The sequence below is a fragment of the Ursus maritimus genome, unplaced genomic scaffold, assembly GCF_017311325.1.
Source record: "Ursus maritimus isolate PB19 unplaced genomic scaffold, ASM1731132v1 scaffold_7, whole genome shotgun sequence".
NCBI lineage: Eukaryota > Metazoa > Chordata > Mammalia > Carnivora > Ursidae > Ursus > Ursus maritimus.
Window position 1 is genome coordinate 71,087,467 of NW_024426885.1, and position 13,322 is coordinate 71,100,788.

Below are 13,322 nucleotides of genomic sequence, written 5' to 3' on the forward strand. Positions count from 1 at the left end.
AGCCATCTGTTGTCTCCACTTCTTTGCTGGCCTCCCCGCCCCCCAATCGCTGTGAGGATTACCCAGAACCACGTATGTGTTGTACCTGCACGGTGCCGGGAACATAGTTAACACTCCATAAATGCCGGCTGCTTTCTGTGGGAGATTGCAAAATGTGGCCACGAATTCTCCCTACCTCGGGAAGCATGCCCTTTGGCAATGACTCACCTGCTGCACCTATCAAGAGTTAACAGTCTGTTTCCCTTATCCCTTGAATCTGGGCTAGCCTTTGACTTATGCTGACCAATAGAATTTAGCAGAAGTAACACTGTATGACTTCCAAGGCTAGCCCTGGCAGCTCTCACTTTTGCCCCCTTGAAATGCTCCCCATGGACCACCATGTAAAGAAGCTGGTACAGCCTACTAGAAGGGTAGAGGACTTGTGCAGGAGAAGTGAGGCCCCCCAACTTGACCACCAGCAACAGCTGCCACATGCGACAGAGGCCATCTGAGATGAACATCCAGCCGAGCTGAGCCTCTGGCTAGCTGAAGCCATATGAGTAAGCCCAGGCAAAATCAGCAGAGAGACTGCCTAGGCAACCCATAAAATCATGAAAAATAATAAATCTGTGCTGTGTTAAGTCACTAAGCTCTAGGCTGATTTATTATGCAGCAAATTCTCACTGAAACACCCTTCCTCTCCCCACCTCCAAAATACCCTCTCTGCCTCGAGTACTCTTGAATTTTCCCTAGCTATACTTGGCAGATTATTCAATGAAATACTGAGAATTTATGGGGACCAGGAGCTGTGATCAGCCTGTCATAAAGCCGTTTTCATGCCCACATGTTACAGGAGTTCATCAATCAAACAATTAAGTAGCATCTACCAACCTACGTTGATAATTAGCAAGTCTGCCTTTTCTGCCTCTAAAGTAGACCACAAATTCAACTGTTTACCCCAACTTCCACCAGCAGCTCTTGCCTGAATAATGGCAGGAGTCTTTCTAATTGGTCTCTTCCTTCGAATTCTCTCACCCTATACATTGCTGTTCTCCACAGAGGGAATTTTGAAATGTATTCACTGATTCGACAAAAATTTAGTTTTGACCAGAAATCTCCTCCTCCATGGAATTTATGTTCTAGTTGACATTTTAAAAATTGATAAGTAAATTAATACAGGGCACCTGGGTGGCTCAGTTGCTTAAGCATCCAACTTTGATTTCGGCTCAAGTCATGATCTCAGGGTCACGGATCGACCCCCACATCGCTCTGGACTCAGCGCCGAGTCTGCTTGAGATGCGCTCTCTCCCTCCCCCACTGCCCCTCCCCCCACTCGTACTCTCTAAATAAATAAGTAAGTAAATAAATAAAGACAACCTTTAAAAATTTGATAAGGAAATTAATAAAATATGTGGTGATAAATGCTAATTAAAAAATGAAACAGGAAAGGTCGGGGTTGGGGGGAATATGTAATGTTAGTAAGCGTTACAATTTTAGATAGGGTGGCCAGGGCAGGTTCAATGAGACAGTGACATGTAAATAAAAACCAATGGGAATAGCAAGTGTAAAGACCCTAAAGCAGAGCCATTCCTGGCATATCTCAGAAACAATAAGGAGGACAGTGTGCCTCAATATAATAAGCAAGGTTGAGAGTAGTGTGAGAGGAGTTCAGAGAGGTAACAGGGAAGAGAGGTGGAGAAAGTCAGATTACATAGCACCTTAGAAGTCAATGTAAGGATTTAGGCTTTTGCTCTAATGACATGGACAGCCACTAAAGCATTTTTATCGAAGTGGTGATATGATCTGATACACATTTTAATAGCACCATTCTGGTTAATGCATTGAATACGAACTGAAGAAGATTCTGGGGATGATATCATAATTTTTGAATCTTCCCAAATGCCATCATGAAAAATAGGAGGAGAGAGAATCTCCAGCAGACTCCCCGCTGAGCATAGATCCCGACGCAGGGCTCAATCTCACAACCCTGAGATCATGATCTGAGCTGAAATCAAGAGTCAGATGTTTAACTGACTGAGCCTCCCAGGCACCTGAGCCACCACATTCTCGAACACTACATGAAAACAACAGAAGGAGAAATCGTAGAGCAATGAAGTTAGAGAAGCCAAGCAGAGCTACGTCTTCTGCAAATTCAGAAAAACTAATTTCATATAAAAGTTTTCAACACAAGGGGCACCTGGGTGGTGCAGTCATTAAGCGTCTGCCTTTGGCTCAGGGAGTGATCCCAGCATTCTGGGATCAAGCCCCACATCAGGCTTCTCCAGTAGAAGCCTGCTTCTTCCTCTCCCACTCCCCCTGTTTGTGTTCCCTTTCTCACTGGCTGTCTCTCTCTGTCAAATAAATAAATAAAATCTAAAAAAAAAAAGTTTTCAACACAAAAAAAGTAACATACAAAGTTATTCAGGAAAAAATATAAACGTTGTAGGATTACATCCCTACAGACCATAAAACATACCCAAAAGACATGCCCACAAAACAAATGAAATCTATAATATATTTCCCCAAAAAGCTAAAGGAACAACATAAATCAGAGCTAGAAAAACTCAGTAGTAAAATGACAGAATTCAGGAAAATATTAGAAATCTTTAAAATCATATCAGAGAAATTAGATGACATTAAAAAGAAGACAAGAGTTGTGATATTGTGCAGGCGCATGGGTGGCTCAGTCAGTTAAGCATCTGCCTTTGGATTTTCCACATCAAATCCCAAGGTCATGGAGATCCCAATGCTGGGATCAAGCCCCACATTGGGCTCCCTACTCAGTGGAGAGCCTTCTTCTCCTTCTCCCTCTGCCCCTCTCTCCACCCCTCCACCCCCCACTCGTGCACTCTCTCTCTCTCTCTTTCCCNNTCACTCCTGCTCTATCTCAAATAAATAAAATCTTTTTTAAAAAAGGATTAAGAGTTGTGATATTGTGATATAATAAGAACCATATATTTGGTCTTCATCCCCAGTTTCTGGCACAGAGTTCCTAAAATCTTTATAATTTCCTGAGCAACAGGGTGAGAGGAGCATCTTTTATTATTCATAATAAGCCTCTTACAAACATACCTAAGTTTATGCTAAGGAGGTCACTCTTGGTGGGCCCCTGGACAGCTTCAGGGTGAGGGCTGGTTGCCAGAGAAACCAGCTGGATGCCAACCATGTGATTAGAGGGTTGGAAATTTCAGCCCCACTGTCGGACTTCTGGGAAGAGGAGAGGGACTGGGGATCTCATCACCAATGGCCAATGATTTAATCAATTGTGCCTATGTAATGGAATTGCCATAAAAACCTAAAAGAAGGGGTTCAAAGAGCTTCCAGGTTGGTGAACAAACACATCCATGTTCCAGGAGGGTGGTGCACCCCAAACTCCTCAAAGACAGAAGTTCCTGTGGTTGAGACCCTTCCAGAGCTTGCTCGATCTACTTCTTCATCTGGCTGTTAAGTATTTCCCTCGATCCTATGAGCAAATATACCAGATTACTTAATTTGATGTGGAAAATCCAGACATTTGGTGTAGCGTGTTGTCAAAAACAGATCACAATAGTAGTAAGAGTGCATAAATCCAGCAGATAATACCTTAAAAGAGAAAAATTAAATCAGAGGAAATGAAGAAAGAATGAAAAGGGGTTTGAGAGAAAGTAACAAAAATAGAAGATAGGCAAAGAAGATCCAACATTTGTATAAAAGGAGTCCCTTACCAAAAAAAAAAAAAAAAAAAAAAAAAAAAGCCACCCAAAAAAACCCAGAAAACTGAAGCAAGGAACAGAACCAAACCTAAAAACTACAATTCAAGAAAGCTTTTTTGAAATTAATTTAAAATTTGAAACTATATATATAAAGTCAAAATCAACCCTGAAACAAGTAATACCAAAATACCAAAATATATTCTGTTAAATTTCTAGACTTTAAAGGAAAATATAAAATCCCTTGGACATCTAGGCAAAAAGACCAAGCAAGATACTGGGAAGGAAAAGAAAATCAGATTGTCATCAGACACACTTTGTGCCAGGAGAATACAGGAAAGAAGGTGAGGATGAAAGCAGAGGGAACCAATGAGAAACAGAACCAGTAGAATTTACTGATCTGACAGGGATATGAAAAAAGAAAGGGGTCAAAGGTGACCTGAGCAACTAGGACAGAGTTGCCATTTGACAATATTGAGTAGACTATGGGAGAGGGAGGTTTGGGACAGGGGATAGGCTAATAGTTTATACATATTACATTTTAAATACCTATTAACGATCCATGTGAAGAGTTGAGTAGGCAGCCATATAAAGAATCTGGAATTCGGAGCTGAGGTCTGGGTGAGAAATATATCTATTTAGAACTGATAAGCATATAGAAGCTATTTGAAGTCATGAGACTGGATAAAGTCAGTGAGGGAGTGAGTTCAGAGAATATCACTCTGTTCAAAACCTCTTGCTGGTTTACAATAAAACTCAAATCCTTTATCAAGGTCAGCAAAGCCCTTTTCATGGCTCCCTCTCATTTCCTATCCCTCCCCACCTCACTCTCTGAGCTCTAGCAACATAGTCACCTTGCTATCCCTGGAATGATCTCATTCCATCTCAGGGCCTTTGCACTTGCTGCTCTCTATAACCAGGGTCTGTTTCCCCCAGAGGTAAGCCTGCATGCTCACATCATTCAAATCCCTGCTGAAATGTCAGCTTCTCAGAGAAGTCTTCTGACACCCCATCCCAAATGTCTGCCCCCACCTACACCTGTATCACTCTCTAACACCTTAACCTGCTTTATTTTTCCACCATTTTACAGGTCTCCTGTTCCAGTTTCTAATGCAGCAATTGCTGCATTCACAAATCACAAACTTAGTGGCTTAACACCACCATCTTATTATGTACATGGATTGTGTGGGTTGGGAATTTGGACAGGGCACAGAGAGGATGGCCTGTCTCTGCTCCACAAAGTCTGGAGACTCAACAGGGAAGACTCTAAGTCTGGGGGTGGTTTGACAGCTCGGGTTTAGAATCATCTCAAGGCTTGTTCACTCATGCATCTGGCATCTGGCTCAACTAACTAAAAGACTAGGATTGCAGACCAGAGGGTCTACATGTGGCCTCTCCATGTGGCTTGGCTTCCTTGCAGCACGGCAGCCACAAGATAGTCAGACTTCTTAGCTGGTTACAGAGCTCTAAGAGCATTGTCTCAGCAAACAAGGCAGCTCTTTTTGTGACCCCACTGCAGAAGTTGCATAGTATCACTTCCCCCCCACTTTACTGGTCAAAGTGGTCTGAAGTCTGCCAACAGGAAGGATGTAGACTCTGTCTCTTGATGGGAAAGGAATTTTTAAAAATGTTAAGGCTAGGTCCTGCCACATGGCCTGAGATAGAGTCTCAGTGTTGAGTTATTCTCCCCAAGCCAGATGCCTATCGAAAGGATTGTCTCCTTAATGTTCTTTTGTTGACCTGTGAATGTCTTGCTCTATCAGCCCCCTACCCCTACCTATCTGAATTCTCAGCTGCTCCACTATAGATCAAGAAGTCTCACTTGATATAGGATCCTGACTCCACAAAATGGAGAACGTGGTGTCTCCCTCTTTACAGCAGGGCTGCTAAAGCTGTCAACAGCCCCTCCTCCGTGATGGATGGTCCATCTCCAGTTTACAACCTGGTCCCTGTTAATCCTCTGTAACTTCTTGTCAGGACTCCTTGAAGGGATAAAATATTTTTTCTGAACATTGCAACAACCACAGAAACACAACAGAAGAGTTACTGCACAAGTTCACCATGGCTTCTTCACAATGCCATTTGATTGAGAATAATTGGACAAGGAAAATTAATTCCAGACCAAACTGAGAAGTTATTTTCCTAAATGGAAAGAAATGCTCCTCCTTCCACCATCAAAGGCCCTAAAAATGCCACGAAGATTGTTGAATAACACTAAGTTGAGACAGGAAACCAAGAGACTGGAAATCCAGCTGCCTCTGGTTTATTCATATTTACACCCACAGGTTTACCGTTTGGCCTGAGCACGCTCGACTCAAGGGTTACATGGGCCTGAGCACCTAGGACCAGAGTCGAGGAGCTTCACACGGCCCTGGCCAGCAAGAATGTCTCTCCGGGGAAACCTAAGGTGGGCCACGGACTTGTGAGAAATAATGGCACAGAAAGAGGCAGGGACCACATCCCAGAGGGAGATCAAATAAAGCAGAACAAAGAAGAGAAGGACCAGACCCAAACTCAGACCCCACACACGGGCCAGGACATGGCTTGGGCTGTCTGGAAGCAGTTCCCAGACAGAAACCTCAGTGTGATGAATCAGTTTCCTTGGACATTGAGGGGATAAAGAGTCTGACCGAGCATATTTATTCAAGGAATGGCTGTGAGAATGAGCATAGGCAGAGGTGGTGAGGGGACCGTGGAGTATGTGGTGGTGAAAAGCCACCATGAATCCCCAGTCTAGACGCTGAGCCCACGATGCCCAAGGAGAGGCGAGCGACCTGAGAGAAAGGGCATGCCTGGGAGAAGCCTGGGGAGCCTAGCTCTGAAATGACTGGTTGGGACAGCAGAGTCAGACACTGCTGACGAGCCTTTAAAAATCTCAGAGACGAGGAAACAGAGGCGATTTGGAGACACATGTTAATAGATGCACGAGTCTTTTCTATTCCATAAATCAAATCCCACTGTGAATAATGCCATAAAAAAATGTCTCCACCTCTAAAGAGCAAAGGTTTCTAAGTATTAGAAGAAGGCTCCCCGATGTGAGGCAACGCAATTACACCAAGCATGAAAACGGGGTTTCAACAACTTGGGGTTATTCGGGACCGATAGTTACAGGCGTGCTTAGACGGATGGCATGCCTCCCGTGCCCACACAAAAGACAGAAGTCCAACAGGTGGCCCGCGGTGGCCTACATTATACATGTTTCCCCAGACTACCCAGCCACCCCTCAAAGGTAGATCTCAATCCTTCTCCTGTGACCAGCCCTGCAAAGGCCCGACAGAGGCCAGGATGACTCTGGCTGCAGGGACAAGGGCTCTGGGCTACTTTCAAGTGTTTTCATGGTGAAGAAATAATAGCAACCCATATTTGCATCACATTTTTGTACTTAATGTACTTAAGATGCATTTTTATGTATATTATCGCAATTGGTTCTCACAAAAAACCTTGTGGCACAATTTAGTCTGATGCCCTACACGCCCTGAGCCAGAAGCCCTCCGACTCTCCTCGCAGAAGGGGAGGCATTTGGAAGGATTGACTACACTCTCCCTCCCTGGCCTTGCTGAGGACCAGGGCCTCCCCAGCCTCCAAGAAAATAAACAAGTTTCTGTGTCCCTAAGGGAATAGGTGCCACTTTGGTGGGCAGGAGGGACCACACAGCAGGGCTTTTGTGGAGGGTATTAGAAGAGGGAGGGAGCTAGGATTGGAGAAAAGGGATCAGTCTCCATCTCTGGTCGGATGGGGGTCCCAGAAGTTCTGAAGGCAGTGCCAGGGGACAAGGGCACTGTGAGGGAGTGTCCTAGTGGGGGGGGGGACCAGAGGAGACATGCCTGGCACTGAGAAGGAAAGGCAGCGCAGCTCGCCCCAGTAGGAACCCCACCGGCTGGTATGTTAGATCATGCCGCCTTCCTCTGGGTGGGATCCATAGCCTGCCAGAGCTCCTGGTGCCCCCAGCTCCGTGCCAAGTTGCTCAGCCAGCCCACAACATCTCAGATGCTTATGAGCCCCAGCCAGACCCTGGAGCCCCCACGAGGATGGGAGAAAGAGCTCCCACTCCTGTTCTTTGGGGCCAGATGGGAGCACCTGAGACCACACCAAGCTGGGGACACATGGGAGTGGACACCACCCTTCCACCGGGTTTCTCTTCATCATCGCCATCACCATCATCATCACCATCATGGTCACCACCATCTTTATTCCATCTTCACCGATGAGTTGTTAAGGCCCAAAGAATTTACTAAGATCTCACAGGTGGTGAGTGCCAACTCCATCCTCTGACTCAAACGTCGTGATTATTTTGTTAGATCATTGCCCTGCTGCAAGGATAAGTAACGCCAACCAGTGTGTTCATTTGGGAAGTGAAGGAAGCCCTATGCTCTCTCCATCCCCCAAGTCCCCGGTCCTCATTGGTCAAGCCCTGGGGCGCTGACTTGGAGGCAGTCAGCACACCCACTGCATTTCCCTGCAGAATGAGCCTCCTCCCAACAGCGTTTCCTACATCCCTATTGTGGGCCTGCTTTAGAAGGTGAGAGACCTCCTTCTCATCATGAAGCTCTTTTCATCCTGAAAACATGTAAAGGCTTTGCTTGGGAAGAGTCTCTAACAGACAGGGTTCCCAGAGAGTCCCCGGAAGCATGTCTGTGCAGCCCCAGGTGCAGACACCCAGGACGGCTCTGGAGGAGAGGGACTAGTCTGTGACCAGACAGAAGACCCCTCTTCTGTCCTCTGCCTGAGAAAGTAGCAGCTGCTCTGTGTGCCCCTGGCCAGGAAACTAGTGCACAACTCAGAAAATTCAGAGAAAAGCAACAAAGATGATTAATGAGCTAGAAAAGCAAGTGACGGTCTTAGGGGGAACACAGTGGCAGAGCTGGACGGGTGGCATGCATGGGCGGGGTGGAGCTAGCCACAGCAACAGGGGGAAGAGAGAGAGAGACTAGACCCCAGGGAGCATTAGCACTAGAGGGGAAGTGGAGAGCAAAGGAAGATGTCAGCTGAATACCAGCAACAAATTCGTCATGCTCGGTACCCCCCAGACCAGGGATGGAAAGAGCATTGCTTTGGCCGAGTCCTGGAAGACCAGCTGTGAGTCTCAGGCAAGGCTGGGAGCAACCCCCACCCACCCACCCACCCACCCAGGGCCCTAAAGAGCAACAACTGGCTGTTTACAGTCCGTGGGGAGTTAGCATCCTGGGGCGGGGGTGGCTGGAAGCAGCTGACAAGCCACTAGGCACCTCGACTTCTCGACTTCTCGGGGGCCAGCTTCCCTCCAGGCTCCAGCCCTCCCGCAAGCCCACGCCCCCTGCGCGGTCACTGTGATTTATGGCATAATAGCCCTCCCCAACATCGACCCGGGACCTTGGGAACAAGTCTTCCTTTCTTGGTCCACTGAAGTCGCTGGAACCCATTAGTGAGGTTTCAGCCCTGTCGGTAAATCACTGCCTGAGTCATGCAACATAGCTCTGAAACAACGGAGGGTGTTTGTTTTTAATTCCCTTAGACTGTGAAGCATATATGCAAACACTGGCCTGAAAGCAGCCTTTGTTCCTATTGTTCTTGCACACATAATCTCCCAATCTCCACTCCTCTGCCTTAAACTGCCAACACCACAGGGCCCCTAGGTGGCTCGCAGTCCGGTGGACGGGAGGGGGGTGGCCCAGAGGCTGCAGCCAGGGACGGTGGCCCCTGGGAAATCCGGAACACTGACTTGCAGCCATCACCCGGGTCCCTGTGCAGGTTACCTCTGCAGCAGCCTCTGACCCAGACCCCCTGTCCTCTCCTCTGACGCATTCTCCTCCATGGCCCCACCTGCTGCCTTTTGTCACCACCGGCACCAACCCGAGCTCCTGCTGTCTCATTTCCCTCACACTCCCTCCCCATGGAGGGCTGGCTTCTGGAAGTCAGTAGGCACCACGAGCAAGGGATTTCTCTTTCAACCTACACCAAACTTTCACCCTTGACAGCGTTCTTCAATCCAGAAGAGGCTTCTGGGGACTCCTATCAGAGACTCTGGAGCTGACTCCTTGGGAGAGGCTCCCTGCTCACCTGGGGAGACGTGCTTAGCCGGGTCAATAGCACCCAACGCCATAGGATGCCTCCTTCACTCGGATTCCTCAACCTGGCTCTTGAGAAATTTGTTCCATCTTAGAGAAGCCACTTACGCTCTCCTGAGGTCATTTTCTGCAATTCTATGCAGAGGCAGAAGACGCAAATAATCCCGCCTGAAGAGAATGTGCATATATTTCCACTGCTCCTATACATTCAACAAACACTTGCTCAATAGACATTTGTTTTCTGCCTAATTGGAGCACGGTATTGCGCAGATGATAAAACTTGCAGGCTCGGGGTATTGAAAAAATACGCCAAACAAGCATCACATTGTGTTAAGATCAAGGCCAAGTTTTGAACCCCATCTATCCTGTCATACTCCAAAGCCCCTGGTTTTTCAGTTCTGTCCCATGTTCTAAAATTAGTCCAACAAAATGCTCGTTTCCAGCGCTTGGATGGAACGCTCTGTGGCCCAGTAATCATCGGAAGATAGCCATGCTTGTCAGAGCTCTTAGTGGCAAGTAGCTTAAGCAAAAAACACTCAAGAACTGAATGAATTGCCCCACTACCAAGAAGTCTAGAAAAGGAATGTGATCATGGGTAGGCCCAGGCCTCAGGCAATGCTCTCAAGTGCCTGCCTCTTCTAGGCCCTGCTCAGTTTTATTATTTCGTGTCATTTTTAGGCAGGTTTTCTCACAGGCAGGAAAGCAGCTGTGGTGACTTCACATTCTCACTGAGCCGGCCAGAGGAAAGAAAAGTCTTGGGTTGGGTCTCACGGAGCCATTTTGGGTCAGCATGCTCACCCCTTCACCACTCACTGGGTTTGGAGGTTGGAATATGCTAAGTGGCCAGGTCTGGACACGAAGGCCACCTTTGAACCTAGGACGAGGTCACACTGTTTACAGAAAAAAATGGGACACAAGACACAGTGCAGGCCAAACAGCTGAGGACCAAGGAATGGCCCTGAAGGAAAATTGCCATCAGGTGGCAGGACAGGTGGCAGCCCTGTCCCCTCCCCTGCCTCTCCTTCACTCCTTCCCCACTCCATCCCCCAACATCACACCTCCTCTCACTGCCCCACTGCCTGCTGGCCCCCATCTGCCCTTCAACAAGCTGCCTCTCACCTCCCTGGTCAGAGAGAAGGGACCCTCCTTTGCATTCGCACTGTGTCCTGGGCTAGTCATGACTCCAGCCCTTCTCAGTAAGCCATCATCACCAGCTTACTTGCCTGTCTTCCCCATGGGACTGAATTTCCTGAAAGGAAGACCATGTCACAGAACCTAGTATGTACTAGGTTCTCCATACCCGAATATAAGGGGAAAGAGGCCTTTGGAAAGATGGAAGAAATCAACATGCGAAAAGCCCAATGCTTATTTTAATATGAATTGTAGAAAATGAAGACTAACTTGAGTTTTCAAATACGGTTTTTCAGTAGAGATCTTCTTATAATAACCAACACAAAGGAAGGCCTATTCTGAAGACAATTTGAGTTTCAGCTTTGATATACTATTCCTCTAACTTCTTATTCAACTGGCACATTGAAAAGATAACAGCAAGAAGTGTTTGTGATTGGCATACTAGAGATTAAATTGATCAATTCAGGTTTACCCCATTTTGGTGCTGAGATTTTCAAAAAAGTAAACAAATGAAGATATGTTTTACAATGTGTCTCCAAAAAACAGATCTTGGGGCGGGGTTGGGGGTTTCTCTCACAAGCTGGGAGCCAGCTCATTTCTAGCGTACGAGTTAGGGGAGAAACCATACATACACCGCCAGTGCCACCATCACCGCTGCCACCACCATCACCACCACCACCACCCGCCATCCCTTTATGTTCATGTTTTCGACCCAACAAATATTGTTTATGAGTTTAATAGACATCCAGCCCTGTGCCTCAACTGCCTCATTAAGCATTTAAGGAAATTGTTTGGGGCTGAATCATGTCCCCCTCCCAACTTCTTAGGTTGAAGTCCTGACCCCCAGCACCTCAGAACGTGACTGTATTTGGAAATAGGGCTTTTAAAGATGTGATTAAGTTAAATGAGGTCATGAGGATCTGTCCTAATCCAGTAGGACTGGTGTCCTTATAAGAAGAGGAGATGAGGACACAGACGTGCAGACGGACAACCACGTGACCACACAGGGGAGAAGGCGGCCATCTTCAAGGCAAGGACAGAGACCTCAGGAGAGGAGAAACCTACCCTGCCAACACCTTGATCTTGGACTTCTGGCCTCCAGATGTGTGAGAAAGTAAACGTCCATTGTTGAAGTACCACCACCTCCCTGCCACTGTCTGTGGTACTTTGCTTGTCAGACCAAGCAGACTAACACGCATGTGCTCACTGTGATGAGGGTAAGCTTACGGGTACCTGGGATCAATGGCAACAGAAAGGTCCTCCTCTGGCTCAAAATGCCCACCCCACCTGTCTTAGCATGGGCTGCCCTGACAAAAATACCACAGTCAGGGGGCTTAAATAACAGACATTTATTTCTCACAGATCTGGAGCCTGGACGTTCAAGATCAGGTTCTGGTGGGGGCTCTTCCTAGCGTGTAGACGGCCACCTTCTCTCTGTGTCTTTACAAGGTTGAGAGGGGGAGATCATATCTCTCTGTCTTTTCTTATAAGGACACTAATCCTATCATGGGGGCTTCACCCTCACGACCTATTTACCTCTTAAAGGCCCCACCTTTAAATACCATCACATTAGGGGTTAGGATTTCAGTATATGCATTTGTGGAGGACACAAACAACCAACTGACCTCTTAGTTTCAAAGTTCCTTTAAAGGGAAGCCAGCTGTCATTCCAAGGTTAAACATAAGGCCTAAATGCAAATGAACCTACAAAAGGTAATGAAGGTCTCTGACTATCAAGGAGCAAAAATCCCCTGGGAGAGCTTACCTGTGAAGAGAAGCGTGTGGAAGGAAGAAAGGTACAAGGCCTGGTTTGGAGGGCAGCAGGATGGGGAGTTGCGAAGGACAGGACCGTGTGCCTCCAGCCCAATCTGAAGATGGCATGGGGTCCCAGTGACAAGGAGGCAGGAGAGAGAGACGCATCTCCTTGCCCCAGTCACGAGAACTGTCTGCTCCGGGCCAGTCCCTGAGTGTGGGCTGCAGAACCAGTGTCCGAGGTTCTCAGCTTCTTGGGGGGACTTGCTGTCATCACTGGAGCAGGAGCAGTGAGCAGGGCACCTCCACCTTAACCAAGAAGAATGAAACAGCTTCAGAAGCTCTGGAGACCGCAGGGTTTCTCAGAGCATAAGAGCAGGGGTGGCAGTTTAGCACCTGATATTGTTCAGGAAAACACTGGTAAACGCAGAAGGGAGTTCTCACCCTTATGGGGCTCAGTGGCCTTCTTAGAAAGCAGCATGTACCATGGCTACGTGAAAGCCAAGTTAGTGGCCACTCTACTAGGCTTGAGGTCCCTGAAGACAACAGCCATGAGGCTTCTGGAAGTGTGGAATGTGGGCACAAAGCTCATGAGAACACCGCTCCAATCCCACCATTTCATGGATGGGGAAACTGAGGCCCCCAAGGTGAAGCAAGACGCCCAAGGTCACACCTAAAACCAGCCTCAGCAGGAATGACAAACACTTACTGGGCATCACTGGGCATCT

The 13,322-nt window shown here is 47.3% G+C and overlaps 1 long non-coding RNA gene across 1 annotated transcript in view; it reads right to left on the minus strand.

Moving 5' to 3' along the window:
* LOC121101267 overlaps window positions 1–13,084 on the minus strand; it is a 122,103-nt gene extending 109,019 nt beyond the window's left edge. The window contains exon 1 of the long non-coding RNA XR_005833234.1: window positions 12,608–13,084. This is a non-coding gene — a long non-coding RNA (uncharacterized LOC121101267). The remainder of the gene's footprint in view (window positions 1–12,607) is intronic.
* Window positions 13,085–13,322: the final 238 nt, after the last annotated feature.